Below are 7,195 nucleotides of genomic sequence, written 5' to 3'. Positions count from 1 at the left end.
TAAGCAAGTTAGAATCAGGGGGAGGGGTGGGGAGGAGTCTTAGTTTTACAGCAAACTTCCCCAACTTCATTCTTCCCAGATATGCTTCCTTGACTCACATAATGTCTACAGCATAGTCAAAGTTAGAAAGTTCCGTCCTAACATATATCATATCGTATTTGGTTGACCTCAATAGTGTTTTCCTTGTTTTTTTGCTGCAATTTCAAGTCATCCTCATTCAATTTCATAAAAAGGAAATCCATTTTAAAATTGTTTTTCTTAGAATAAGAGAGTATTCCAAACTGTTTATGTGTTGCATGTAGGCAAAGATGTGTGTGAGTGTTACAATAGAGCAACGGTCACCAACTGGTGGTCTGTAGACCACTGGTTGTTCGCAAGAAAATTTTGGTGGTCCACAGAAAAATGATTTGCATTTTTTATATTGCACTAAATCGGGGGGTCCTCAAACTACGGCCCCTGGACAGAATGAGTGCAATGAATATTTGTGTTGCTGCAGAATCTGTCCCACTTTGGGGTCTTTAAATGTGGGTCAGAGGGAGGGAGCAGAAATTCCAACTTGGGGTCTGCTTCAGCGTCCTGGTGCGGGGCTTTGGGCGAAGGCTGGAGGGAAGTGCTACTGGGCCTTGTTCCAGTGGGTCTGCATCATGTCCTGGAACTGGCTGACCATCTCAGTGCTTTGAGCTCCAGGTGCTGGTACTTGGTTTTGCACTCCTGCAGGTCTCCCCTCTGCTTGGAAAGTCTATGCCGTAGTTCTCAGGGAGGAGCTTCTGCTGAGCCTCCTTCTTGGTCAGATCCAATTTGAACTGAGCCATCTGTTTTGCCAACTCTTTCTCATGGTGGCTGCTTAGCTCCAACAACTGCTTCCTGTTGGAGCCCGAAGGAGCCTGGGTGAGCAGGAGAGGACGTACACTATATTGCCAAAAGTATTCGCTCACAACTGAGTTTGATTATGTGGATGGGTGAGCGAATACTTTTGGCAATATAGTGTACGAGTAGAGGCTGGTGAAGTGCCCCTTGATGTGAGTGACATTGAGTTGGCCACACCCACCTAGTCACATGACCACCTAGCCACACCCACCCAGCTGGTCATTAGGCAGATCATATTAGTGGTCCATGGAATTTAACATTATGAATTTAGTGGTCCCTGGGGTCCGAAAGGTTGGTGACTCCTGACATAGATGTTCTACTTTTTATCTGATGACAGCTTCTCCAGTTTGTCTGCAATCTCTCCAGCTTCCCATGCTTCAATCGTGGGTTCATTCAGGTTCAATCATACCGAAAGACATAAAGACAGAATATATATTCCCAGTATTTTTTATCAGAGAACACAACAAATAAGGAAAGAAGAAACTGTGATGAACTTTTGGGCTGCAGGGTTGTACATTACTTTTGTGTGTGTGTCTGTGTCCTGATGCAGTGGTTGGTATCTTCAGAGTAACAGAATAACAGAATTGGAAGGGACCTTAGAGGTCTTCTAGTCCAACCCCTTCTCAGGCAGAAAACCCTATGGCATACTCTGTGCTGGGGTGACGGCACACATGCCCACAGAGATGGCTCTGAGTGCAACCTCTGGCACCTATATCTTTCCAGACAAGTGGATGTCCAGTCCCTTCTGAAGACAAGCCATTCCAGTGGTTAATTGTTCTCACTGCAATGAAATTTCTCTTTATTTCTAGGTTGCTTTTCCCTTCGATTAGTTTCCATCCATTGCTTTCCGGTGCTTTGGAAAATAGGTTGACCCTCGCTTCTTTGTGGCAGCTCTTCAGATATTGGAACACTGCTATCATGTCACCCTAGTCCCTTGATGGTGAACCTATGGCATGCATGCCATAGGTGGCACATGGACCCCTCTCTGTGAGCATGCAAGCCGTTGCCCCAGATCAGCTCCACAGCACATGCGCTCACCCCTCCTGCCAGCCAGCTGATTTTCGGGTTTCTGTCGCGCATTCAGGAGACATGCGCACATGTGTGGGTGGGGGGAGCAGGGGGGTGCAGCATGCCTCCCCCGCACCCCATTTGTGGTCCCAGAAGGCTTCAGGGAGGCTTGCTAGGGTTCGGGGGATCGTGCGTGCATGTGTGGGGAAGCAGGGGGAGCGCAGGGGGAGTGTGCACATGCGCAGGGGGGCAGGGCACTGGGGGGATGTCACGCACGCATTGCATTAGGGGTGTTGGCACTCAACGACAAAAAGGTTAGCCATCACTGCCCTAGTCCTTCTTTTCACTAGACTAGACAAACCCAATTCCTGCAACTGTTCTTCATATGTTCTTCATATGTTCTAGACTTCAATCCCCTTCAGCCAGTGTTACTTGTTTCATTGACATTTCCCCTTCATTTAATATATATGTTACATTTATTAATATACACTATATTGCCAAAAGTATGTATATACTGTATATTTCATCAGACTTAAGTAAGCTAATAGACGTTTAATTTTCTTCCTTACAAATTATCTTATTGTATAATTCATAATAATTAGTAAGAATTTCAGCAAATGAAACTAAATTAATTTTGAAAAAAAAAACATCCACACTTGACTACTGGACAGCTGTTGGGGCATCTGGCTAGTCACACATACTCAGAAGCTTAATTGAAATCCTTACCTAGAATTAAACTGAAAATAAATGTGTGCCATTTGAAATGTATATCTGTGTTTAGATTTGATTTTTTTTTAAATAAAACATCTAGAGCAAATTTGTTGAAGCCTTGATCCTTTGGACGTGTGGTATTTTGCTTTCTACAATTCTGAGTTAATACACTATTTTGAAATTGGGGATTGAAGTCCAACATATCCAAAGAGCAGTAGGTTAGAGAACCTGCCGTAGACTAACATTTTTACAATAAAAAAGACAGTTGGAGAAAAAGCAGGACAGATTTGTGATGGGGCAGCTTTATTTAATGACATTCATTTAACAGCATACATACTGTTACAAGAAACATACCAATTCTTGGTTAAATAAGATAAACATAATTAAGATATGTAGAGGTAAGTCCTATGTCCCCAATTGACTCCAAAATTCATTGTGCCAAGTGATACATTTGTTAAGTGAATTTTGCCCCATTTTATGACCTTTCTTGCCACAGTTCTTAAGTGAATCACTGCAGCTGTTAAGTTAGTAACACGATTGTTAAGTGAACCTGGCTTCCTCATTGACTTTATTATTTATTTATTTATTTATTACTTGAACTTATTAGTCGCCCCTCTCCCCACAGGGACTCGGGGCGACGTACAAAAGTATTATATAGCGTACAGAGGAGGTAAGAATAAATAAATAAGTTACAATACCTAAAAAAGTTAAAACCCCAGTGAAATTAACCCTTAAAAACTAAAATTACCAATTAAAAATGCCCTGGGCTGGAGAGGTTGTAGTATTATGCCAGGTCAGCTAGTCGAAACAGGTAGGTTTTCAGCTTTATACGGAAGGAGCGAAGGTCGGTTGTTGTCCTGATGTCTGGGGGGAGGTCATTCCAAAGGGTGGGGCCCACTACAGAGAAGGCCCTACTCCTGGGCGCTGCCCTCTGGCACTCTCTGGAGGACGGCACCCGGAGTAGTCCCTCTCTGTGTGAGTGGATGGGTCGCAGGGATTTATGGGGCAGGACGCGATCCCGCAGGTAACTAGGCCCTGTGCCATGGAGCGCTTTGAAGGTGGTAACCAGCACCTTGAAGCACACCCGGTAGGCCACAGGAAGCCAGTGCAGCTCGCGCAGGATAGGTGTTATATGGGAGAACCTCGATCTCCCCATAATTACCCACGCGGCTGCATTCTGGACCAACTGCAGTCTCCGGGTGCACCTCAAGGGGAGCCCCATGTAGAGAGCATTACAGTAGTCCAGGCGAGACGTCACCAGCGCGTGAGTGACTGTGCGCAAGGCCTCCCGGTCCAAAAGGGGTCGCAATTGGTGCACCAGGCGAACCTGGTGGAACGCCCCCCTCGCCACGGCTGCCACATGATCTTCCATAGACAGCCGGGCATCAAGGAGGACGCCCAAATTGCGTGCCCCTTCCACCGGGGCTAATTGATCATCCCCGATGGCCAGCGATGGCATATGCTGGTTGAACCGGGAAGCCGGAAGCCACAGCCACTCTGTCTTGGAGGGGTTGAGCCTGAGCCTGTTGTCATCCATCCAGACCCGTACGGCTTCCAGACACCGGGACATCACTTCAACAGCCTCGTTGGGGTGGTTTGGGGTGGAAATGTACAGCTGAGTGTCATCAGCGTACAGATGGTATCCCACCCCAAAACCACGGATGATCTCGCCCAGCGGCTTCATATATATGTTGAACAGGAGAGGCGAGAGGATCGACCCCTGTGGGACCCCACAGATAAGGGGCCTCGCGGTCGACCTCTCCTCTCCTGCCAATACACATTGCGTCCGGCCAGAGAGGTAGGAGCGGAACCATCGTAATACGGTGCCCCCGATCCCCAACCCCTCCAGACGGCGCAATAGGATACCATGGTCGATGGTATCGAAGGCCGAGAGGTCTAATAGGACAAGGATGGAGGAACAACCCCCATCCTTTGCCCTCCAGAGATCATCCACCAACGCGACCAAGGCTGTCTCCGTGCTGTGACCGGGTCGGAAGCCTGACTGGCGCGGGTCTAGATAATCAGCTTCCTCCAGGTGGCGCGGAAACTGCTGAGCCACCACACTCTCAACAACCTTCGCTAAGAAAGGAAGGTTGGAGACAGGACGGTAATTTGCTAGCTCCGTTGGGTCCAGAGACCGCTTCTTGAGCAGGGGCCTCACCACCGCCTCTTTCAAGGCGGTTGGTAAAAGGCCCTCACCCAGCGAAGCGTTCACCAGCCCCAGTAGCCAGCCTCGTGAGCCCTCCCAGGAGGCCAGTACCAACCAGGAGGGACACGGGTCCAATAAACATGTGGTGGCTCGCAGTCGCCCACGCAACCTGTCCAAATCTTCGGTGACAACAGGGTAAACTCCTCCCAGCATGGTCTCTCAAGACTAGCCTCAGACGTCCCCACTGGAGCACTGAGGTGGGTCCATCCCCTTCGGATCCGATCGATTTTATCCTGCAGGAACTCTCCAAATTCCTCTGCCCGGCCCAGCAATGGGGGGTCCCGCTGCCCCTGTGACAAAAGGGAGCGGGTCACCCGAAACAGGGCGGCAGGGCGGTTCTCTGCGGACGCTATAAGGGTGGCACAATACTGACGTTTGGCCACTCTTATTGCCACAAGGTAAGTCCTTACGTAGGCTCTTACTTGTGCTCGGTCGGATTCGGAGCGGGAGGACCTCCACTTGCTCTCTAGGCGTCTCCTAAGGCGTTTCATCGCCCTTAGCTCCCCGTTAAACCAGGGGGCCCGGGTAGATCGTGGCCGTCGGAGAGGCCGCAAAGGCGCCACCCGGTCTAAGGCACCGGCGGCCGCATTATTCCACTTTGCCTGTCAGAAGGTGGCAAAAAGGGATCACATCACCTCGGCATACTGCAACCAACATAAATATGAGTCAGTTGCCAAGTGTCTGGAGTTTGAACATGTGACCATTGGGATGCTGGAACGGTCATACATGTGAATATGGTCATAAGTCACTTTTTTCAGTGAAGTTGTAACTTTGGTCACTAAATGAACTGTTGTAAGTTGAGAACAGTGGTGGGTTACAACCAGTATGCCCCTGTACGGGCATACCGGTGCCTGCTGGGAGCACCAGGTACCATTCTGATACGATGCTCCGGAGGGCCCACCCGCCTGCCCGCACTCCTTACTGGTATTTGACGTTTTCGGGACTTTCGCGCAGGCGTATGGAGCAGAAGACACCTGCGCGATGCTCCACAAAACAACTGGAGCATCGCGGAGGCATCGCAGAGCATCAAAGACGGTAAGTACGCATGCCCGTGCTGCGTGCATGTGCATGTGCGCTGCACCCATTCATGTGGTGGGCGCCCGACCCTGTTGCACCGTACTGGTTGCAACGGGATCCAAAACCCACCACTGGTTGAGGACTACCTGTACGTATGCACTACTTAGGGAATTAGTGCATGCATAGTCATACACACAGAGAAATGTATTGGAGTTCTATGGTCCCCTACAAGAGTGGACTTTTATCATGGATCCCACTGTACTACCAGGGGCAACTCAGTCTAATACAATATCTGTAGTAAAAAATGGTGGACATTAAAGGCACAAACTCTTGCACAATTTCACAGAGCAGGGAAAAGTAAAAACCATACAAACATGAGAACACCTATGAACATAGGAATATTTCCATTAGTGTCAATATGAAAAATATTTCAGTGTACAATTACCACGATTAGACAACACATCTCCTGCTATATTATGTATGCATCTGAATACGTCTCTGTTTTTTTTCCCCCAAACTCCATTCTCTGTATACATAAAATTGTTTGGGAAAAAGAAATAAGCTATTTAAGACATTCCACAATATCTGAAAACAAGGAGAGGCAAAGTGAAAAACCCTCTGAAAATAAGGGGACATTTTTCATGCACGGATACTTAATTCTTATTTACACAGCAGACCATAAGGTGTACTCAGATCTTAGAAATTAAAGGCAGAAAAAATGGAGAGGTCATTATATCCATCTGGAAGCCCGTCTGCTTGGACACCCTTCTGAAATAAATTCCGAAAATGACATCTTACATAGAAATTGTTCAGATTTCTCACGCCGATTTATCATTCTGTTTCTTCAGTTTCAAAGCAAACTTTTTCTCCAACACTTTATTTCTGTGGAAAAGGCTGTTGTTTAAATGCGTAATATTTCATGTTAACAGTATCAGAATAAATCCAGTCCATCATGTCAAGACAGATGCTGAATTTCAAAGGTACAAAGGGGTGAGAAGCATGATTTCCCATTTTCTGTAATGTGGATAATTACAGATAGTCCTTGTTTTATGACTGCATGGTGACCGTTTAAAATTACAACACACTATCTCAAAGGTACTTATGACTTGCATTTGAAGTTGCAACAGCCACCCCGCACAATCACATGATTGTATTTTGGGTGCTGAGTAACCAACCTAGTTTTACAGCTGTTGGTTGTATCTTGGCGTGTGTGTGTGTGTGTCACATGGCTGTGATTAGCAATATTTTTTTTGCTGGAAACTAGCATTTTCTTCCAGTTTCTAGGGGAAAAAAGTCCATTGCAGACAACGGATTTGCTTAATCAATGTGGTGTTCACTTTACAATTGCCACACTTACTTAACAACCAATATAAAAAGGTTGCA

The sequence above is a fragment of the Natrix helvetica genome (assembly GCF_964273705.1).
Source record: "Natrix helvetica genome assembly, chromosome: 4".
NCBI classification, from domain to species: Eukaryota; Metazoa; Chordata; class Lepidosauria; order Squamata; family Natricidae; genus Natrix; species Natrix helvetica.
Note: the sequence above shows the minus strand (reverse complement) of the source record.